The sequence below is a fragment of the Podarcis filfolensis genome (assembly GCF_964270895.1).
Source record: "Podarcis filfolensis genome assembly, chromosome: 3".
In the NCBI taxonomy this organism is placed as follows: Eukaryota; Metazoa; Chordata; class Lepidosauria; order Squamata; family Lacertidae; genus Podarcis; species Podarcis filfolensis.
In genome coordinates, this window is record NC_139606.1 from 13,056,838 (window position 1) to 13,081,225 (window position 24,388).

At 42.7% G+C, this 24,388-nt stretch overlaps 1 protein-coding gene and 1 long non-coding RNA gene across 17 annotated transcripts in view; one reads left to right on the forward strand and one right to left on the reverse strand.

Annotated features, from left to right (window-relative positions):
• The window catches only part of PLCB4 (phospholipase C beta 4), a 219,254-nt gene that overhangs the window by 48,155 nt on the left and 146,711 nt on the right, over positions 1-24,388 (forward strand). For 3 of the 16 annotated variants that reach the window (XM_083606832.1, XM_083606838.1, XM_083606837.1), the window contains exon 1: positions 13,427-13,684. The exons of 12 other annotated variants lie outside the window; for them this stretch is intronic. The gene's annotated coding sequence lies outside the window, so the exon portion shown is untranslated. Of the gene's footprint in view, positions 1-6,382; positions 6,623-13,426; positions 13,685-24,388 lie in introns of those variants that run through there. One more of the 16 variants, XM_083606841.1, reaches the window with a different exon arrangement.
• On the reverse strand, positions 14,226-23,226 carry LOC310759298. Its single transcript, XR_014546306.1, has 3 exons — positions 22,922-23,226; positions 22,337-22,381; positions 14,226-14,780 (listed from the first exon to the last, which is right to left on the reverse strand). It is a non-coding gene; the product is annotated as an uncharacterized lncRNA (long non-coding RNA).

The following is a 24,388-nucleotide window of genomic DNA, read 5'->3' on the forward strand; positions in this document are numbered from 1 at the left end:
CCTGGTATCTCCAGTTGAACTCTATGCGAGTTGCTTCAGAGGAGGAATGCATAGAATTTTACTGTAAGTGGTGTACCTAAAGATACCAGAAGGTTTTGTGGAGCATGTGAGTTTTGTAGGCATCACGGCCAGGAGTGGGTTCTGTATGTATTTACTATGTCTCAACCTGTACTTTCTACAAAAATGCAAATGCAACACACTGGCTAATAACTGTGAGTAAATATATAATTGGTACGATGTCATTCAAAATATACGAATAAGCCACTTCAAAACAATATATATATCATACAACACATTTCACAAAATGTACAAGTAACTGCAAGTTGTTATATGTATCAGAGTCAAACAAAGATTGAAACAACCAATGAATAGCGAGGAGCACCAAACCGCCGGCGTATATTTTGTGAGATGTGTTGTATGATATATATATTGTTTTGAAGTGGCTTATTCGTATATTTTGAATGACATCATGCCGATTATATATTTACTAACCGTTATTAGCCAGCTTGTTGCATTTGCGTTTTTTGTAGATTGTCACATTTTGCAACACAGGGGTTTGTGTTTGTTCAACCTGTACTTTAGCATTCTCTTTTTTTATCTGTCCGATATGCACGAGCGGTATTATGCATAAAATCATCACAGGTTAGATGTCAGAAGCAAATATGCACATTTCTTCCATCATTACCGCATAGGTTTTCTCCACCCTTTTACCTGATTTCTGGTTTAAATACGAGAATGTCTGAAATTAATATTGGAATATGTACCCGCACAACTTCTGACTTTTCACTTTGCATCCTTACCTCCGCCACCACTTGCGGGTTACGAATGTCCGTTGATGCGATGTAGTGTGAAAAAGTGTGATTGCACGAAAGTATGAGGATTCCATGATTTTATGCTGTGGTTTAATGAATGAATATGTGTACTAATGCTTGTTGGTAAGATGTGCAGTTTAGAAGTGCAGCAAACTCGGCATGCACAATGTTCCAAACTTAAGTCTGAAAATAAAATAAAATAGAATGACAGATTGCTAATGAATTGGTGGCACTGCAGATTTTGGAACTCAATTTTGCTCTCATATCTAAAAGAGAAATACAGATGGGGCTTTTTTTCTGATGTGACTTCTTTAATAGGTTGAGCGAGCTACTCTAAGGTTAGGAACACCGTTAGATTAATTTCTACTCCTATGTAGTGTTGTAATGATACAAACTGCAAGGACTTGAAGATGCCTTCCATATGCCTGACACACGTATATATCATTTGCTCTTTCATACGGTCTTATACATAGTTCCATTCCGTTTATGCATTAAGCTGTATTATTATTATTATTATTATTATTATTATTATTATTATTATTAATATTATTATTAAAATAATCCACTGTAGGACAGGGGCGGGAAATTGGATTTGGGTGGTGGACTGCAAACTTAACTGTCCTATCCTCTGCAGGACATATATATGTCCACCTGTCAATCACCTAATGTCACAATGGCATCAGGTGAACTGTTTGTGCACAGTGCAGTACGCAAAAACCCTGACAATCAGCTGATGACGAAGGCTTGCAAAGTGCCGTGCACTGCACCATGTGCTGATGCCCAGTTGGTAGTTGGTGCTTTCAAAGTACAATGGTAGATTGGGTTACATATGCTTCAGGTTACAAACTCCGCTAACCCAGAAATAGTACCTCGGGTTAAGAACTTTGCTTCAGGATGAGAACAGAAATCGTGTGGCGGTGGCGGCGCAGTGGCAGCGGGAAGCCCCATTAGCTAAAGTGGTACCTCAGGTTAAGAACAGTTTCAGGTTAAGAACGGACCTCCGGAACGAATTAAGTTCTTAACCAGAGGTACCACTGTAGTTAGTGTGTGCAGAGCCTTGCACAGGACTTTGCAGGTGCTGCCAGTCTGCTGGCCAACAGTGCCTGCAACCCCACAGCCTTTCTCTTTACCTGGCCTTCCCTGTCATATACAGCGTCAGGTGAGCAGACCAGGTGGGCATGGCTTGGCCAAAATGGCCTTGTATTCCAAATTGGGGGGGGACCTGGCATGGCTTATTAGGTCTACATACCAAAGGTTCCCCATCTATGGTCGGAGGGTGGATTGTAGCATCAGATATCCTATATAATGTAAAGGACCCCTGACCATTAGGTCCAGTCATGGCCGACTCTGGGGTTGCGGCGCTCATCTCACTTTATTGGCCGAGGGAGCCGGCGTACAGCTTCCGGGTCATGTGGCCAGCATGACTAAGCCGCTTCTGGCGAACCAGAGCAGCGCACGGAAACGCTGTTTACCTTCCCGCCGGGGCGGTACCTATTTATCTACTTGCACTTTGACGTGCTTTTGAACTGCTAGGTTGGCAGGAGCAGGGGCCGAGCAATGGGAGCTCACCCCATCGCGGGGATTTGAACCGCCGACCTTCGGATCGGCAAGTCCTAGGCTCTGTGGTTTAACCCACAGCACCACCCACCTCCCTATCCTATATAATAGGCAACCGCAAAAAAATAATAATTCAGGGTGCGTGCATTTTTTAAAAACAAACAAACCCTAAAACTAATGTCAGACAAATTTAATGTGCCTTTTGCAAGGCTATGCTGATTTGATGGGGAACATTTTTCTGTCATATCACCAACCCTGAAATGGCTTCTTTTGTTTCAGCTATATGACTACTTCTTCTTTTTTTAAAGTATGTTTCATCTGCTGAGAACTTCATCACAACAACCTGAGTTAGGACTGAGAGGCATATGTTAGTCTCAGCAGTGCAAATCTGGTCATTTTGTCTGGGACTTCACAAAGACCCGACTTTTCAAGCATTTCTGGCTTCGAGCTTTTTAAACAGTCTGCTAGATGTTGCCCTTCTCTCCTTAAACCTAATATTCTTTCCCTGCGAGATTCAAAAGGATGCTTTTAAATTTGTCCTGATTGTTTGCTTATTTGCCATTCCATGCCAGAAGCTTGTAGGCAGCAATGCAATACAACAGAAGCAAAGCATTCAAACACAAGAAGATACAGACTGTTCATAAATAAAATGATACCTCAGGGACTGCCTGAACCCTTATATTCCAGCTTGATCACTTAGATCATCTGCAGGAGCATCTTTGGTTGTTCTCCGAGTTGGTGAGGCTCATTTGACAACAGTGAGAAACTGAGCCTTTAGTGTCATAGGCCCAGTCCTGTGGAACACCCTGCCACTAGAGATTCAGTGCCAACTTTTAAATGCCTGCTGGGGGAAAAAAAGGAAAACTATTCTTCCAGGCCTATGCAGGCAATTAAGAATACCCGCCCCCATGTCCTGTTGATGGTTTGTTTTAATTCCTTTTTCTATTTAAGTCATTTCTAACTTTCTCTAATGTTATTGTTTGGTTTTATGTTTCTGTATTGTTGTAAACTGCTGTGATATATTTTCATGATATAGCAGTATATAAACATTACTCTCTCACACACACACTCGCAGGTTAACTGCAACAAAAGCAACTTCAGCCCTGTCACAGTAATGTCAGGTTAAGAAACCCCAGCCATGTTAGCAAAAACAATAAGAATTAAGCAGGGACTAAATTATACGATGTTCAGAATAGCATTATAAAAAGGTTAAAGGGTAATTTAAAGGCCTGGGGACCCAGTTGATTGCTTGCATTCTCCTGGGTTTTTCTCCCCTGTTTTCCTTTTTTGCGTAATGGAGTTTGAGTTTGTCCAACGTGCAAGAGTTTGCCCATAGATGGTAAGAATATAAAATCCTTACCAGAGAAGAATGGCAGATCAAGTTGATGGATTATGCCGAAATGGCTAAAATGACTGGAAGAATCAGAAATCAGGAAGACCAAAACTTTAATAAGAATGGGGAAATTTTATAATTTTAAAAACCATTGTAAACAACTAAAATTGTTAGTAGGATTGGAATAACACTTGTAGTTTAATGGTGAATTTTGGACGCAATGGAAATGTAAAAGATCTGGATTACAATAAAAGATGCAGGAGGAAGTGATTAACAATAGGACCAACAAAGGGGGAGGGGGAAAGTCCAGGAGAGTCCTTGGAATCTTGTCTTGTTGGATATGTGATTGTAAAATTTTAATCTGAAAAACCACATAAATATTTTTTTTAAGAGTTTGTACAATGTGCAGTAACATAGGAATGCTGGAAACTGCCTTAGGGCAGTCTCCCCAGTATTGTCTACATTGACTGACAGGAACTTTATTAAGTTTCAGGGCTGTCTCAGGAGAACTTCTGCTAATCATTGTAGCTAATGTTATGTTAGATAAGGCAATAGTCTAACTCTGTCCAGGCAACCGTCTTACGTGCATCCCTGTGTCCATTCCATCATTGGTGCTAAAGGGCATTTTGTAAACCTCTGACATATATATATATATATATATATATATATATATATATATATATAATTTGGGTGCAGGGGGAGGATAAGTGTTTTCAGCCCATTAGTATAATCGAGGCTGAAGCATTATTGTGGAATGAAAGCTAAGAGTAGCATTTGTTTCTGTTTAGTGGTACTTGGGAATGGGAGCTTTAATCAGAACAGCTCGGCTGTGGTTTCATGCATTTCAGTAAATATCCTTTGAAACAAAACCAACGCTCTCCAGAATACCAGGGTCCCTTTCCTCCTTCCTTTCCCTTGAAGAGCTTTCAGAGTGCCAAATTACTGAGGTAATGAGCTTTGATACTAATAAGAAATCCAGGCCATAATTGAGGTATATAGATTGAACGGTAGTGATTGGATTGATAATTGCTTGCGTCTGTGAGGAATATCCTGTGTAGCGTGAGGATTTCCTCCTCCTTTTTATGGTCTCGTAGAAGAATATCAGTGGTGTTGTTTTTCCCCCCTCTGCAAAGAATTGCCCGTGTCCAGTGTTTCCAGGAAGTGTGCAAAACCTGTAGCAGCTTATTGCGTTGCCGATTGTGGCAGTGGTGTTTTCCAACATGGTGGCTGTGTTCAGTGTTTTGGGCAAAATGGAAGGACCGTTTTGTGAGAGGGCACTGCCCAGATTGCTTTGGCGGTGGAGACGAGTTTGTTTTTTTCCTTCTCCTCCCCAAGAAGCTACAAAGAGGCTCAGTGGATGTGTGAATGGGCATGGGAAATTTGTGTTGGAAGAGCGGGCAGATAGGTTGGCCAACGTGACTGTGCCTCACAAAGTGTTGCCTTTTGTGGTGAAAATGGCACCTCACGAATGGTGCCGTGATGGATGTTTGGGGCCACAACCTCAGAGGGAGCAACCTTTCCCCACTTGTCCTGGAGGTTTAACTCCTGCACGTCTTGCTTCCTTATAGCGTTGAAAGATGCCGACAGGTGGGATGCTGTTAAGAAAAGACTTGCTCTCTCCAGTTCCCAACGCTTTGAGCATTATCTCAGGGAGACTGTGGTGAAACTGTGTGTGTTTTGCTGTCTGTACATTGTGACCTGTTGCACCGTTGTTGGTTCTTGCAATGCCCTTACAACAGAAGCCGCTTTCGGCTGTGATGCTGTGCACACTTGCTTTCTTGAGAGTATGCCACGTTGGATGCAATAGGACTTAACGTCAGAGTATACATGCATATCACTGCCCTGTAAAACTCACTGGTTTAATGACTTTACCAGGTTAGGGTTGACACACACCTGGAATTTCCTGGACATAGCCAGATTTGGGCCTTCGGAAACAGTGTCCGGGCAACTCGTGTCGGCAGTGTCATTTTTGGTGATTTTCCTTCAAAATAGCTGAAAAACTTTGGCCAAAAAAAGAGAGGCAACCCTATTTTACTTATTTTAAGTTCCCTGTCAAGAGACCAGGTTTATAATAATATGTGAGAATGGACAGAAGAATAGGTATAGAAGGTGGGTACAGAATTGGTCTATACCCACAGCAAATAGGAATATGGTAAGAACAGAGCAGTCTTGCCCTACCAGGTGCCCACCAGATGTTTGCTATGTTTGCTATGACTCCCAGCGTCCTCCATCATGCTGGTAGATGCTGATGGGAGCTGGACTATTTGGCTGGCTTTGAAAGAGAATCAGACAAATTCATGGAGTACAAGACTTATTATCAGTGGCTATGATGACTGTGTTTCTGAGGTGAAAGAGAAGAGCTGGAAAAATCAGTATATGTTATATTTTCAAGTATGAGTTTTTCTTGAAGCATGTTCTAAAATAGTTTTTGAGTGTATGTGTGTGTGTGAGAGAGAGGGAGAAGCAGATAATCTGACCTGTAGATTTATCCATAAACACCACACTTTTAATGATTTTATGGCTTCCCTAAATTCTGTTTAATACAATGCATCACAGAAGCAACTGGAGACCTTGAAATTTAATAGTGTGAGAAGCTTTAAGTTACATAGTTCGGTTATGTCAAAGGGAAAAATACACAGACCTTTCCTTTTAAAAGGAAGTCAGAGAGAAGGGGGGCGGTGGAATTGGAGAGGTAAACTCTCAGAGAACAAGGCAGATCATACAGAGGCAGGCAACAGCCTCAGCCATGTGATACACCCAGAGGCGAATTTGCAGCTCAGTCAACTCGGGCGGCCTTTTAGCTCAGTGACATTGGAATATTTTCCAAAGCTGTGTCTGCAAGTTCCTGGTCAAACCTTTTGTGTCTGTGCGAGGTGAAAAGGTAATCAGTCCGTGCAGCACGAGAGGCTGGGAAGAAAAGGTAAAAACGCAGCATCGTTTTATGTAACCCAGAAATTCATTTTCAGGTGGGCTTCCTAATTGCAGGAGATGTTTTCTTATGGAGCTGTTAAATGCAGCTGGTCTCTCTGCGTGGAAAATTAGGCATTAGGAGGAAATGGCATTTCACGTTTGAGTGACGCGTGTTGATTCCTTTTTTTGCTTTGCCCAAATGAAACCTGTGTGCAGCTTCTCTCAGAAAGATATCTGGAACTGGATTGTTTCAGTGGGGGTCGGGCAGGGATCTCACTTTTGAATGGATACTCTCTGATGGGTCACAGGTGGACATGGGAGCAATGATAGTGCAACAAGGATTGTTATCTGAGCGGCCATTCTCTTCCCTTCCCCAGCCAATAAATAACAGCTTGCTGACGTCTCTTATTTTCTGCATGCTTTATTCCAAGGTTGAGGAGGCTGTGTCACTCCAGTTGCTATTGGAGTCCAACTCCAGCCAGCCCTAACCAGCATGGCAAATGATTTGGCATGATGGGATTTGCAGTTCGTCAACATCTAGAGGGCCACAGTTTTTTCACTCCTGCTTTATACAATGCCTGACCTTGTCTCAGGGTGTCTTGTATAACACTAACCACAACTGCTGTTTCCTAAAACTTAACCGAGCCACTAATATTGAAGTGGATATGGTTATGGTTATTATGAAGCAAATGCACCTCAAAATGCTTTCGACAGTGCTTCCTGTTTCAGTGGCGGCGAAAGGTTGGGGTGGACAGGGAAGCAGGGCACTGATGTTTCACATCGAGGCAAGCAAGGAAGAATCAACTGAGCCATAAGCTCAGTCAGATCTCAGCATTTCAAAACCATGAAGGTAGATGCCCTTGGTTGAAATTATACGAGGTACCAGAGATGGAAAGAAGATAAAGTCCCTACCAGAGTAGAATTGCAGATCAAGTTGATGGATTATGCCAAAATGGCTAAAATGAATAATTCCTTTAATAAGGAATGAGGAAATTTTATAATTTATCTTAAAAACCATTGTAAACAGCTAAGATCGTTAGTAGGATTGGAATGCCACTTGTCCTTTAATGATGAATTTTGGATACAATGGAGAGATAAAAGATTTGGATTAGTATAAAAGATGCAGGAGGAAATGATGGACAATAGGACCCACAAAGAGGAGGAGGAAAGTCCAAGAGATTCCTTGGAATCTTGTTTTTATGTTGTATGTTAGACGTGTGACTGTGAAATTTTAATCTGAAAAACCAAATAAATAAATTTATATAAGTAAAGAAAATATACTAGGTAAACATGGATATTTCCAACCACAGCATGTAGAATAGTGGGCATATGTCCTTGTCCCTTGGTGTCCATGCTCATAAAATCATAGAATTGTAGTGTTAGAAGGGAATCTTTCACCCAGTGTAGGGCTCAAATGTACAACCCTGGGATTAAGAGTCTCATGCTCTAATGAATGAGCTGTCCAATTTGCAATGTGCACATGTGTGATGAAGAATAGAAACTCAAATTCAAGTGTGCACACATTCTAACAGGTTGTTGCTTTTTTGGAAAAAAAAATTATTTGATTTTACAAGTGTAGAATTATAACAATACAAAATACATATCCATATTTAGAGATTTCCCTGAATCTCCAGACTTCCCACTCTCCCCTCCGTGGGTCCTATTATCAACCTTTTCAAGTGCATATTATTTCATAATCCATTTTTTACATCTCTCCATATTGTCCATGATATTTGCTACATTACAAGTGTTATTAAATCCTGCGAATGTTTTCATCTGCTTACAGTGGTCTCCTTGATAAATTATAATTTTTTTCCCATTCTTTGTTGAAGTTTTGGTCTTCTTGGTTCCTAAGCATTCCGGTCAGTTTTGCCATTTCGGCATAGTCCATCAGCTTAGTTTGCCATTCCTCTCTGGTAGGGACTTTGCCTTCTTTCCATCTTTGGGCTAGTAGCATCTGTGTGGCTGTTGTCACATATGTAAAAAATCTTTTCTGCTCCTTTGGGATGTCGGAACATACAATTCCTAGTAAAAAAGCTTCTTTTTTATTTTTTATAAAGGTTATTTTAAACATTTTTTTCAATTCATTATAGATCATTTCCCAGAATGCTTTTATTACCTTACATGACCACCACATATGGTAGAAGGTTCCTTCCTTACATTTCCAGCAGATTTTTTTACTTGTCTTATACATTTTTGGAGTCCTATACCAAAGGCATTTTGAAATGACAAAGTCGTGAAAGCGATTTGCCAGGAAGAATGACCCTGTGGAGGCATCAGTCCTCTGTGTGAAAGGCACTTTTTGGGGTGTGTGTGGAAGATGGTTCATACCTCTTGGCCCACCCCAAATGTCACATGGCCCACTGTAGTGCCAGATTTACGTCTAAACTAAACAAGCTATAGCTTAGGGCCCCACTCTTTTGGGCCCCCCCCCAAAAAAAAATTAAAGGAAAAAACACACCTGGATGTACATTTCCAAAATATAAGATAAATAACAAATAAAATAAAACCTACATACAGCAACAGTGTGTTGTGTCGGCTCCTATGATGTAAGTAATGGGCCGCACCTGCTAGCCTGCTCCCTAAAATATCACTGGTTTGCTCATTTCTATAAATAGGGTGCCTACATTCTGCATGGACTAGTTGCATGGCAACAAGTGCAAATGACTTTAGATACCTATTAGGTCCATAAATTACCATATAGCATATATTCAACAGAAAAAACAGCAACAATTTGTTGTTGGCAAAGGACAGCTGGACATATAAAGGGCCCTATTACCTTCAGTAGCTTAGGGCCTCATCAAACCTAAATCCAACCTTGCCCCTCTGCCTTGACCCTGGGGTTCCTGCACTGTCCTGGCTTCACCCCCTCTTACCCTTGCATATTTGGCAAAAGTCCTATGGAGAGTCATCCTCTATGAGATGAGGAACCCTAAACAATTTGGGAAGGGGGCTAATGATTTACCAGAAAACATTGACTGGTATGGAACCAAGGGACATGTAAAAGTGGAGTATTTTAGTTTCTCAGTGATAAAATACCAATTAGCCCTCCAAAAAGAGATTCTGCTATTTCATTTGTGTTTTTTGTTCTTGTGCATTAATATACCCCCCCCCCCGAATTAGGCTTTCAGGACTTTACCAAACTTAGTGACACTGGTATGTAATTATTCAGCAGTGGCAGATACTGTGACCACCCTATTTGGGTTCAGTTCTGAAATTATTAATCTTGTTTTTGCCTGTGTATAGTCTTAACTATGGATACCAGGGAGCGCCACTAGACTTGGCTGAGTTTTTTAAATATCGTACAACACAATAATTCACTATAAAGTTGATTAGGGTGTAATGCCCTGACTCCCGGCCCAACAACATTGCGAGGCTCATGACATATAGTTCTCAAATTCCTTAAAAAATAAATTAAAAAAAGCTAACTGGTGAGATTAAATAATGCAATGCTAAACTGCAGACCTATTAGGGTTCTACAGAGTTCAGGTTTGACATGAGTTTGTTTCTCATTGTGACAAATAACATTTCAGTCCTGCGTTTTCATTCCAATAATCGAGTTTGGTAAAGAGGATGTGGAAGCGTGCCAGTCTTCTTGTTTTTTCTTTTGGAGAATCTGCAAAGACAAACTTCAGGCCCACAGTGCTCTTATGTGAACCTATATTCCAGCCACATTTGGAATATTGTGTCATCTCCTCTCAAAACGAATGTCCTAGAGCTGGAAAATGAACAGAAAAAGGGACCCAACATGTTCAAGTTTTAGGGTGGCCCCAATTTCAGGTCACCATGTTTGTGATTTCAAGAACAAAAAGGGTTATGTGGGTTATTGTTTCCTTTGTTCATTTTCTTTCTTTTTAACCATTCAGAGATTGTGAATAACTAGTCACTAACTCATGGTCTAAACCACAGAGCCTAGGGCTTGCTGATCAGAAGGTTGGCGGTTTGAATCCCCTCGACGGGGTGAGCTCCCATGACTCGGTCCCAGCTCCTGCCAACCTAGCAGTTTGAAAGCACGTCGAAGTGCAAGAAGATAAATAGATACTGCTCTGGCGGGAAGGTAAACGCCGTTTCCGTGCGCTGCTCTGGTTCGCCAGAAGCGGCCTAGTCATGCTGGCCACATGACCCGGAAGCTGTCTGCGGACAAACGCCAGCTCCCTCGGCCAGTAAAGTGAGATGAGCAACCTCAGAGTCGTCCGCAACTGGACTTAACAGTCGGGGTCCCTTTACCTTTACCTTTAACTCAAGGATGCAATGCACATTGATCACAAACTGCTTAACAGTTCTACTTTAAAATAAAACAGGAAGAAAGAGGGAGAGCTTTCTGATCGTAAAAATGTAGCATAGCTCACTTGGGCCGAACGTGGTTTCTTACCAGAACAATCTGACTCTTTGTTACGTTGTGTATTGATTGGCTTGTTTTGCTGTGGATTCAATCTGTGCTTAGTGGTTTGGAAATGAAATAATCTGCATTTCCTTCCATATGTGCCATAAGTGGTTTTGAGGAAATTTGCATAGATATTTTCTGAGATCAGTGTGTTTATCTTAAAGCATCGTTTCTTTGTGTACTAAAGTTTTGCATGACATTCTCATCATGGCCTTCAGTTTTACTTGGAGCTTGGTGTCTGGAAAACATTGAGCTTCACGGGCCACATTAAACCATATCTGAAAACAAATGATGGTTTAATGTAAATTTGCAGCATACTGATGCTGCTCAAAAATTCTCACTCCACTCTGCTTCTCCTTCTTCTGCTGTGCTGCAGATGAAACAAGCCAGATTTGGCCTGTTGTGTTGTCTGAATCTGGGTTTGTGGCTTTTTTCACTTCAGGTCTTGTTCTTAGCTTTCCACTTATCATTTGTTTGGAGAGAAACAAGCCATGATCCTGGCTTCACACACGACAAGCCGGACTCTGGCTTATTTTGCTGCAGTGCGAACTCTGTAGCAGCCTGTCCCAGTACAGTCACATTCAACTATAGGTTTGTTTACAACGAGGGTTTAATATGGCATGTGATACTTGCCATCAATAGGCAGGTATTTTGCCAATATATGGTGAAACAGAGGAGCAGAGAAGTCCCACCAAGGTCTCAGAGCTAGCAAATTCTAAAGGCTGAAGTCAATGTGGTGGCAATTCTAATTTAAAATTATTTTGTAAACTTACAGGCTCAATTAATTTCATTTCACTAAAAGTGCTTTAAAAAAAATTTCAGTATTGTAAATTTGAAAGTGTAAGGATGAGTCTGTGTAATTGGTTTTGTAATTCATAAGGACATAAGAGGAGTTCAGCTGAACCAGTTGCCCACAGGAAGTCTCCTCTCAAGACCTGAGCCCCATACCATGATCCCCATTGGTGATCCCTAGCAGATGGTATTCAGAAACATATTGCCTCCAATGGTGGAGGTAGAATACAGCCATCATAACTAATAGCCATTTGTTGGCATCTTGCATGCTATTATGGCAGTATCCCAGGTACCAAGGAACCTGGGAAATGAAGTTCTCCATGGCATCTGAATCCATTTAGAGGAATTTAGTCAACTCAGAATTTTATGTCCAGGGCATCTTGTATCTCAGATATGGATGAGCACATATTTCAGGTACAAAGACCCTCTGTGACATCGCGGATCTAGGGCTGCCTTTCTCAACCTTTGAATTCCCAGACGTTGCTGACTACAACTCCCATCACCCCTTACCACTGGGCCTGCTAGCTAGGGATGATGGGAGTTGTAGTCGAACCACATCTGGGGACCCAAGGTTGAGAAAGGCTGAACTAAAGTATCCTAAGTTTGTACTAAAAACCTAGACACCTTGGCATGTAGCAGCAGGGGTGCGGCCATTACAGCATTCAGGGGGGCAGAGAGAGAGAGAGAGAGAGAGAGAGAGAGAGAGAGAGAGAGAGAGAGAGATGAGGACACTGGCTTGTAGTGTAATAGGAGTGAAAGAACAACAACATTGAGGTGGTTGTTAAAAGCAGGACACATTTGTATTTCAAACTAGGTATTTTCAGATTTCAGCAATATAACTGGTATAAGCAAATCAATACAGAAGGGGTCAAATAAGCCAAAACATAGAAACAAACTGTTTTGTACATGAGGATTATAGTTTAAGTATGTAATGACATTGCGTATCTAACCCACCAAATGCCTTAACTTATCCTTTTAAAAGAAAATATGCTTTAAACATATTTCAAAAACACTTTTCAACTCTGGGGTTTGGGTTTGGCGGGATGAACAACTTGGATCCATCTAAGAATGCAGTGTCTGGAGCTGTGTGTCGAAAGGAGTTCAACAACTTTCTACTATTTCAGAAACCTTTTTTTATCTGTTCCAATAACCTGCAGATGTACTTGTAGGTACCGTATTTTTTGCTCTATAAGACTCACTTTTTCCCTTCTAAAAAGTAAGGGGAAATGTGTGTGCATCTTATGGAGCGAATGCAGGCTGCGCAGCTATCCCAGAAGCCAGAACAGCAAGAGGGATTGCTGCTTTCACTGCGCAGTGATCCCTCTTGCTGTTCTGGCTTCTGAGATTCAGAGTATTTTCTTTTCTTGTTTTCCTCCTCCAAAAACTAGGTGCATCTTGTGGTCTGGTGCGTCTTATAGAGCGAAAAATGCGGGAACTTGTGTTCCCCTTGCAATGACTAAGGCAAGGCTGCTGGCTTTACAGCTATGATACGCTGAGGCAAATGTTAAGCTATTAGTTAAAGATAAGCAGAAGCAAGACCTCCCTTCTTTCCCTCCACATTTTACTGATATGCATGTGTCATGTCTTGGTGAACTTTTGTGTATGTGCGGGAGGGACAGGTGCAAAAATCTTTTAAAGTGGCACTTTTGAAGGAGACAGTCTGCGAAGTGGGGAGTTCCCCCATCTCTCTTGGCAAGTGCCTTACTAAGAGAAGGGGGGCACACACACCCCAAGATGCCTATGTTGCTATGTATCAACAACTTCCTTTTAAAGCAGCTGGAGGAGCTGCTTTAAAGGAGTACTCTTCAGAACAACGCCCAGTGCGATTCCTCCATCTGTTTGTGCAGCCGCTTCCCTAAGAGTTGAAGGCTGCGGACTGGGATTTCACAGTCTAGGGTAAGGCATCTTTTAGCACTGATATTTTGAGATATATTCCAGGTCCCCTGAAATAGTATCTTTTCTATGACAGCTGCCAGAGTTTTGATAGCCCAAAAATGGAAAACACAGGAGATACCAACTGTGAAGGAGTGGCAGACAAAGTTGGTCAAATATGCGGAATTAGCAAAACTGACCCATAGGATTTGTAGTCAGGAGGAAACAAAGTACCTAAAAGAATGGAGTAAATTTATGGTCCCTATAAGTGAGAACTGTCGAAATTTGAAGATGTTAGCAGGACTGAAATAAATCTTATGTCATGGTTTAGTTATTATTAAGGAACTGTGGATTGGGGATTGGAATAAGAAAGCCTGCGAAAGGGAAGGAGGGAAGTCAACTGCTTTATGGAGCGTAAAGTAAGACAGATGTAAAAAGATTGGAAATATTTGTGTATTTTGTTGGCGTTGGTGTATTTGAAATGAAAATTTAATAAAAAGCATTTTTTAAAAAGAAGAAAAGAAATAGTATATTTTGCATGCAAAAAAGGAGTCCCATTAAAAAATTGGTTTTAGCTCTGCAATTAATAGTGCCAGAAAAATTATCAGCCTCCCCAAATTTTATTTCCTTTGGAAGTATATATAGGCATTATGTGTTCGATGTTTGCTTTAAAAATGTGCTTTTTTTTGTTCTTGCTCTTTAACGTTTCTGTTCCACAGCCCCTTTTTTTGCATGTTAGCAGAGACTTTATAACCACATAACTAAAGGGAGGTTTAGTTCGATCCTGTATCCATCGAGCTGAATAAAACAGATGTTTTGCATAGTGTGAATGAATTTGGTTTGTGATGTCATTTGCCTGGTCCTTGCCCAGGATTTGATGGGACGGTGGTGTTCTCATATACAGCTGGCTTTTTAAAAGGATCAGAGAATGGGATGTATCTTAAAGCAGCCTTTGCTCCCTGGTGCTGCTCACTGCAGGTAATAGGCATTGCAGTTCGAAACATATGCCAGGCACTCAGTTGCTGAAGGTTTTCCTAATGAATCAAATCCTGACTCTGCTGAGATCAAAACTTCCTTTTCTTTGGTTTGCTACAGCCAAGATTTTATCCGCACTGGTGATCTGCAAAAAAAGAAAACTGTATCAACTGAAAAGAATGATCTGAAGGGGGGGGGGAGGTTTTGCCAGGAGAAAAATGAAATTGTTAAGTCTTCCTATTTCACTGAGTCCTGCGTTCATCTGCACATATTGGAAACAAGAATCAATAGCTCATTTTTACAGGGTTTTTTATTTTTTTAAAAAATGTCTAAATTAATTCTTATACAGTACAGTGGTACCTCAGGTTAAGTACTTAATTCGTTCCGGAAGTCTGTTCTTAACCTGAAACTGTTCTTAATCTGAAGCACCACTTTAGCTGATGGGGCCTCCTGCTGCTGCTGCGTCGCCGGAGCACGATTTCTGTTCTCATCCTGAAGCAAATTTCTTAACCCAAGGTACTATTTCTGGGTTAGCGTAGTCTGTAACCTGAAGCGTATGTAACCTGAAGCATATGTAACCCGAGGTACCACTGTACTGAGTAGTACTGTATAGCAACATTTCAGCAAGGACACTTATTCTGATTGCCAGTTTTTCCATTCCATTGTTTCTATAAAATGTTTCCTCTGGAAACCTTGAACGTTTCTCTCTCTTTTTTTCTTTTTTTCTTTTTGCTTGTTGGGGAGAAACAAAACAGCAGTGTCGCTATGTTTCCTTGACCCAGGTGTTCAGTAAATTGCTTAGAAAGAAGCAACTGTGTCATATTTTATAGAAACAAAGACTGGCCTCGTTGTTCTCAAACCTGTAGTGCAGGTCTTTATTTCCTTCATTCTAACGTTGGGCTTTCTCATTTAATTCATTGCTGCAGAATTACGGCTGCTGTTGAATACGCCTTAGCTTGAAATATGCCGTAGAAAAATAGTTTGTCTCGGGGCCCGTTCTGATGCCCATTTTGCATTGGTACTGACCAGCAGGGCATCTTTGTGGCCTGTTCAGGCCGAGAGAGAAAACTCTTGTGTCACTCAAATGCTTTTGGGTGGGATGTCCGTATAAAGGCTGGATGGCTGTCTTCCTCCCTCATATTTTTATGGCAGCAGCACCTCCCTCCCTCCCTCTCAGTGTGACTTGTTGGTCACTTCGGGGCCATCTAGGAAGTTTTGGCTGACCCATCTCCTTGTGGATTGTTTCAATAGCTGGGGGGAGCACTGAATGGTCTTCTGTACTGCTAATTATGTTGATCTCATATTTAATTTGACCACTTCTGGCAGTTCAGGTGTGGGAAAGGGGATGGTTGTATTTCAGCCTGGTGAGCCCTTTTAGTAGTAGTAGTAGTGACAAGAACAACAACGAATGACTTATATCCCACTCACCTGGCTGGGTTTCCCCAGCCATTCTGGGCGGCTCCCAACAGAATATTAAAAACACGATAAAATATCAAACATTAAAAACTTCCCTAAACAGAACTGCCTTCAGATGTCTTCTAAAAGTCAGATAGTTGGTTATTTCCTTGACATCTGATGGGAGAGCGTTCTACAGGGTGGGCGCCACTACCGAGAAGGCCCTCTGTTCCCTGTAACCTCACTTCTTGCAGTGAGGGAACCGCCAGAAGGCCCTCGGCGCTGGACCTCAGTGTCCTGGTTAAACGATGGGGGTGGAGACACTCCTTCAGGTATACTGGACTGAGGCCATCTAGGGCTTTAAAAGTCAGCACCAACACTTTGAATTGTGCTCGGAAACGTACTGGGAGCCAATGTAGGTCTTTCAGGACCGGTGTTATGTGGTCTCGGCAGCCACTCCCAGTCACTAGTATAGCTGCCGCATTCTGGATTAGTGGTAGTTTCCGGGTCACCTTCAAAGGTAGCCCCACATAGAGCACATTGCAGTAGTCCAAGTGGGAGATAACCAGAGCATGCACCATTCTGGGAGGACAGTCTCCTGGTAGGTAGGGTCTCAGCCTACGTACCAGATGGAGCTGGTAGACAGCTGCCCTGGACACAGAATTGACCTGCACCTCCATGGACAGCTGTGAATCAAAAATGACTCCCAGGCTGTGCACCTGGTCCTTCAGGAGCACAGTTACCACATTCAGGACCAGGGAGTCCTCCACACCTGCCCGCCCTCCTGTCCCCCAAAAACAGTACTTCTGTCTTGTCATGATTTTAGGCACCTTTCTGAGTGATGTGCTGGCCCCATAATTTTATGGGCGGTTTTCTTTTCACATACTTAGCTTGGCATTATGTGCAAACCAAGTGTCCTGGCTTAACACAAACAATGCTTAGTTAAACAAGCCATCTTGTTAAACAAACCCATGTTTGAAGCTGGCCTGTTTTAAACCAGGATATCCAATTTGTAGATCAGCAGACGTACTTGTCCTGAGTGGAATGGAAGGAGGAATGGGGTTTCTAAGCCTGATGCTCATCCACATGCCGTTGTATGCACAGACCTTTTAAACTGTTGCTTGAAGTAATAGCAGGAATGGATCTGTCTTTAAGGGCAGAATAACAGTGTGTTTGTGGATTTGTGGATGAAGACAGGAGAAGGCCCATCCATCACATTAGGCATTCATATTGATTTTTAATTGTATTCTTATTGCTTCTTTTGTAATGTACTTTATTGTATTACAACTGGGATTCTGTGGAGTTCAAACTTCAGTTCGATGACACAGAGAATATACAAGAAATAAAAGAAGCAATTAAAATGCAATTAAAAATTATATAGCGTCTAGCACAGCACATTGCAAAAACCATTAAGTGGTCTTCCCAAGACCCTCGACAGTTTTCAAGTGGTTCATGGGGGGGGGGGTTGGGGAACTGCCTCTCTGGCATCTTGGGTAATTGTGGACATAAGACATAAACACTTGATATTACAAGAGAGTATTTTCAGTTCTATTTACCTAACCAACAAGGTTGTTTGTGTTCCTGGTTAATTGTTTTGCGTCGTGAGGTCTTATGGGGTTGGTCTTTTATAAGGAAGGATTACATATTATGCTACATGGAAGCTCTCCAAGCTCTGTAAATAGGAACAGGATGTCAACTTTGCTGCCTTATGGAGCCTTATTTCAGAGGCATAGGAACACTGGATGAGAAGGAACTTGGAGAGGAAGGAGAGTCTTATTTTGTTACCTGATGTGACTTCAGATTTTTAAATCGCCTAGAAGGCACCAGTCTTTAAGGTAACCACATTGTGAGTTGTTCATGAGAGCCACATTTTCGCTCTCAGGGAACTATTCCTTTCTTATTCAGTATTTGAATATTCAGTATTGAATATTTTGTGCAATTTAGCTGAAATGTCTTAATCAGTGAAACATAAACAGATTGGTGAGACAGCTCATTTCTTCATGGAAACTTTTGTTAGATTAGTTGTGAATTGAACTATCAAAAAATAATAGTCTAGTTCATATGAGTTTGCAGCTATAGCTGAAATCCTCACTTCTTCCTGTTGACTCCATCACCTCCTGCAGCCCTAAATGAATTGTGCTGCTGCAGCAATCAACTTCATAGCAACATTTCCCTTATAAAAATGCAATGTAAAGGTAAAGGACCGCTGGATGGTTAAGTCAAGTGAAAGGCAACTATGGGGTTGCACTGCTCATCTCACTTTCAGGCCAAGGGAGCCAGCATTTGTCTGCAGACGGCTTTCTGGGTCATGTGGCCAGCATGACCAAAGTTCTTCTGGCACAACAGAACACCATGACGGAAACAAGAGCGCACGAAAACACTGTTTACATTCCCGCCACAGTGCTGCCTATTTATCTATTTGCACTGGTGTGCTTTTGAACTGCTAGGTTGGCAGGAGCTGGGACAGAGCAACAGGAGCTCACTCTGTCTCAGGGATTCAAAGCGCCGACCTTCCGATCGGCCACCCCAAGAGGCTCAGCGGTTTAGACCACAGCGCCACCCGCATCGCTAAATGCACTACCTCAAGGACTGCCTCACCCTATATGAACCAAACAGGACACTGTAATCATCATCTGAGGCTCTTCTTTGTGTACCTCCTCTGCAAGAGGTCTGGAGGGGGGCAGCATGGGATTTTTGGTGGTGGCTCCCCACTTGTGGGATGCTCTCCCTGGGGTGGCCCGCCTGGTGCCTTTGTTACATATATTTAGGCACCAGATAAAAACATTCCTATTCTTCCAGGTCTTTGGCTCATTAGCCAATCTGTGGCCTTCTAAACTGTGAGGGGGTTATTGTTTTTGTTTGTTACTATGTTGTGTATTTTTGTGTTTTTATATTGTAAACTGCCCTGCGGTCGTCAGATGAAGGGTAGTATAGAAATTTAATAAATAATAATAATGGAAACAGTGCAATGCCTCACTGTAGAATTATCATATACTACTTTGATTCCTCCGCCTGCAACCGGTCAAAAAGGGTATGCTAAAATTCTAGTACCTGGTCTAAACCAGGCTATCTCAGCCGCCACCCTCTCCCCTGAAAATGAGTACAATAAAGGTGATCTGCATTGGCGTCAGCAGGATGTTTCCTAAAAAGTTTACAAGCTTAGCAAGGGGAAATTGCGTGGTTTTTTAGTACGGCAAAAGGCATGAGTTAGAAAAAAATTGTATTGACTGCTACCCTTTTTCTTTGTTGGTAGATCCACTGCTACAGCTACCTTAAAAACCTTGGATTTCCAGATTATTTTATGTGAAGCCGCTATCATTTGTCCACCAGCAAAGGACACCCCCCCCAAAAAAAAGGCTTTAAAATGTGAACTGGGAAGTTCTTCCCCAGATAATGGATGAGCCATTTAGCTTTTCCTTTGGCTAATTGGCCCGATCCGTTTTCCTCAATGTCAGTTACTGCCATGAATTCATGCACTGGCTGACACACTGAACAGCAGGAGCAGGGTAGTTTCTCACAAAATGGTCAGAATAAGGTTTTGGGTTTTTTAAGTGAGAGCTGGGAATCTAGAATTTTGGCTCTTTGAGGGTATTACTGTATTTTTCGCTCCATAGGGTGCACCGGACTATAGGGCGCACCTTGTTTTTTTGGGGGGGAAAATAAAGGGTGGGGGAATTATTCCCCCCCCCAGCCCCAAAGAGCAAAGAAGCCAAGACAGCGAGCGGGATCCATCCCGCTGGCTGTCTTTGCTTCCTCTTTAGCCGTACGCAACCTCTCCAGCTAGGAGAGGCTGCGCGCAGCTTTGGCAGAAGCCAAGACAATGAGAGGGATGGATCCCATTCGCTGTCTTGGCTTCGTTTTTAGCCGCAGGGCTGGGGTGGGGGAAGCCCAAGCTTCCCCCGACCCCAGCCCCCAGAACAGGTCCGGGAGCGGTGGCAAGGTTGCGCGCAGCTTTACCGCCACTCCCGGAGCTTGCGGGGCTGGGGGTGCGCTCCGAAGGCTTGCAGGCTCTGAAGGCTTGCTTCAGGCTGCAGGCTGCTATCCGCAAGCCTTCGGAGCGTGGGGGGGACTCCTGCTGTGCTCCGAAGGCTTGCAGATAGCTGCCTGAAGCCTGGAGAGCTAGAGGGGTTGGTGCGCACCGACCCCTCTCACTCTCCAGGCTTCAGCGAAAGCAATGCGAAGCCTCCGGAGCTTGCAGGGAGCGCTCCCTCCGCGCTTCAGAGGCGTCCTGTTGCTGTCGCTGAAGCCAAGGAGCCTGCATTCGCTCCATAGGACGCACACACATTTCCCCTTCATTTTTTGAGGGGAAAAAGTGCGTCCTATAGAGTGAAAAATACGGTATGCCCATGATAGCATTATGGCTAATAGAAACCACATTTGCCACATTGCAAAGAGGTTCTGGCATGTTTAAAGCTCATATTGATCCCAGTGCACCTGTGATGTCATCACCACTCCAGGAGCTCTTTACAATTAATTCAAATTCCCTGTTTCTATGCAAATTAACTGTGGGTTGGAACTCTGGTTCAATTTTTAAAAGCAATTGCTAATTGGAAATTTGGAAGTTCTGTCCATCGCTGATTCCTGTGGTCCCCTTTGACGTGGTAAAATCGCCACGAGAGGATTTTGCTGCTGATAGCTTTATGTGATGAATATTTCTTTTTAATGTGTCCCTGGGTTGTGATGAAGTAGGCTCCCTGATGTGGGAAGTGCCAGGGCATGAATTCAGAGGAGAAGACAAAAAAAGACCCACTAACAGAATCTTGGGATTACGTATCCATTTTAATTTCCACAGGCAGTAAGTCGAACAATTTTGATTTCAGTTCTTAAATCTTCAATTTTGATACTGAAGTTGTTGATACTTGGCCAGATTTCCCCCCCAGGTTTCAGGACAGCCCTCTGGTTCAAAGACTCTAATCCAACTGGCAATTTAGAGAGAAGTCTCAATTCTATTCCAGCACCCCAGGAATTTGGTGGCGAGCTCCTTACATCCTCCACTGTACACCTTGATGCCATTAGGGGTGTTCGTGTGCAATGTTCAACAAGCGTATAGTTTGTGTAGCTGTGTACACAGTAGCTGAGCTGCACAAAGCAAGAGGTTTACATCCTTTCACACAAACACATGCACATGTGTAGACAGAGTTTCTGTCCATGTTCAGTGTAATGTGTGAACAAGTCGCAATGTTACACAAACTATGGTCTAGTTCCCACTAAGGCCCATATGCATTATACATTTAAAACAGCACCTTCTCACTTTAAAGAGTCATGACCTCCTAGGACTTTGATTTGTTAAAGGTCCCCCCCCAGCTCCATCCCATTTTAATTTTTTTTAAAAAAAACATGGTTAAAATCCTCTTGTTTCAAGTTCATTGGGCTTTGGATATTGGCTGGATGTCCCTGGAACTAGTTTTGCCATTTGATAAGGTGACGGACTGACACTCTTTTCTGCTTTTTATAGTGATGTTTTGTTTTGTGTTGTTGTCCCCCCCCCCTAAAAAAAAAGTTTTCAAAAGTGCATTCCATTTTTTAAATTTGTGTACTGCTTGGAGATGTGGGTTATTGTTGTTGTTTGTCGGAAAGCAGCTTACAAAGTTTAACAAGGAATTGAATAAATAAAATCACATTCCCTCTTAATTATTTCCTTGCTGTCAGACTAAAAACCTTCCCAGCACTTTTAGCCTTTCCATGAAGATGAGGCGCTCCAACCCGCTGATCATTTTGGGCACCCTTTTCTTTCTCCCTTTTCCTATGATATCCTTTTTAAGAGGAATGACCAAAACTATGTACGGCATTCCGAATGTGGCTGCATCACAAGAGCTTGTATAACGGGCCTCATGATATTGGAAATTTTGTTTTTGATTCCTTCTGTAATCATTCCCAACGCGGAGAATGTCTCACATCTCAGAATGCAAAGGCACCATGACATTTAAGCTTGCCTTTCGTTTTCCATTCCCAAAATGGCAGTATGGCTCCAAAGACCATTCGTCGCCCAACAGCCTCTGCACACGCAGCCTGGTCTTGAAGTTGTTATCTACAAAAATAGCATTGCTTTTCCTTTAAAGGAGAAAGTTGCACCATCCCAAAGATGCTTCCATTCTAAATGGAATCTTAGTGACCAAATATTTCAACCATCCAATATTTGTAAAGATGCAGGAAGGGTGTGTGTGTGTGTTTTGAATCGGAATAGCTATAATCCATTCAAAACAAAACCCCTGCTGTTAGATTATCCTATTTTCAGGGTCTCCCATTGTTGTCAAATGTCAGCGTAGACAAACTTGAGGAAGGAAAGATTAGGCATAGGTTCCCTACCATTGATTCCGATCTAGAACTTTGTCTCGCATCCTGACAGCCCTGCTGTGATACAACAAGAAAGTGCTGTTTTTAGTGGCGCTTCCTGTCTTGCAGATCTCCCAGTTTGAAGTCTGCGCCCCAGGAGGGAAGATCTCCACTCCATGTACATTAACAGCAACCCCCGAACACTCAGCAGCCTCAACTTTCCCCTTTGAGAGCCAGTGGGGTGTAGTGGTTAAGAGCGGTGGACTCGTAATCTGGTGAACCGGGTTTGATTCCCCGCTCCTCCACATGTAGCTGCTGGGTGACCTTGGGCTAGTCACACTTCTCTGAAGTCTCTCAGCCCCACTCACCTCACAGAGTGTTTGTTGTGGGGGAGGAAGGGAAAGGAGAATGTTAGACACTTTGAGACTCCTTCAGGTAGTGATAAAGCGGGATATCAAATCCAAACGCTTCTTCTTCTTCTTTGCTAGATTGCAGATGTTCAGAATGAGGGCAAGTTGTCTAGTGAATCTGAGGTCTGTGCCAATCCCAGCACAAGCATGAGATACCTGCCTCAGATGTCTCAGGGCTTTCACAGTAGGGAGGGGGAGGCAAAAGTACCTCCTGTTCCCTGTGCTTCTACCAGTGGCATAGCATGGGTTGCCAGCGCCCAGAGCCATATGGAGCGGGCTTGGGAGGGAGGGCAACTGGCAGAGTACTCATACGCATTCAACTGCCTTATGGCGTACGCGTCACCCAAGAGATTGTGGCCCCAGAGATAAGAAAAGAAGAGTCATCCCATTGCCTGGAGAGGTCACTTCCAGGTTCACATGGAGAAGCCGTTTTCAATGGAGCCCAGCAATGGAAGCATGCAGCTGTATTGAGGCAGCACCAGGAGTTGACATTTTGTGCCTCTAACAGTTTTGTGCCTGGGGCAACAGCCCCCGTGGCCTCCACCACAATACAGCACTGGCTTCCACACTGGGCCCAGAACCTACTTGGAACCAGCATGCTGTGTTCATAATAGAATTGTTTGCATTAGTTGCATAAAATACTTTCATAATACAATTTCTGCGCATTATTTAGTTTTTGCAAGTTCAGATCCTGATTTGTTCATAATAACCTCCTTTGGTTTGTTGGGGCTTATTTCCATTTCATTTAAATACCAGGTCATGGGCCTGTTCTGGAAACATTTTCAACCACCTTCCAAAGTTGTAGGTTGAGTGCTACTGCAGTGTCAGCCTTTGCTTCCATAGGCAAAATCTAAGGCTATATCCCTGGAAAACTGGCTTTTGACCTGTCCTTCTCTTCCTGCATTCGTATAAATCCACACACACACACACAAAATCAAGAAGCCCAGATGTGTTTCCCCTGCAATTCATGTGTTAATGCTTTGGTACCCCCCATAAGTACACAATTTGCAGCGTTGTGTTTGGTTTTCTGCCATTGTTCCTTCTTTTGTTTTTGTTTTTCTGCGGAAAGCTGTTGGAGGATCATGGTGACAAATGATCTCAAAGCATCGTTTGCCAACTCTTGCAGAGCATTCCTCCAGGTTTTATGACAGCAGCACCACATATTCAAAAGTGTACATTTTGAAAAGTACACACATTTAGCTTCTCACAGTTGGAGAACATCTCTTTAATAGCCAAAGCAAATGTGCTGTCACTGCATTCTGCAATGAAACATTAACCCCACCACCACCCAAGCATTTGCCATTTTGCGGCACATAGCTACTAAATACTTGGTTGCCAGGGTGCCTGAAAGTTAAGAAGGAGCAAACAAGCAGAAAACTGTAAAAGGGGCTACATCTGTGACTTGAGCTAAAGAAATAACCTCCTTCCCAAATTTTCCCCAATGAATTTCCAAATATAGTTGAATGTGTGAATGGCAATGGGCTGAAATCGACATTTGCTTGTGTGGTAGAACTTAAGACTTTCTCTTCTCCCCAAAACAGCACCCCTCAAATCTGCTCTGGTGTGTTGAGGGAACCCCAGTGCAGATTTGGAGTGGGGGCTTTCAGGGAGAGGAAAAGGAGAGAAAGCTCCATTGAATGATTGGAAGTTGTTCTACTTGGGCAGTGGCTTTGTT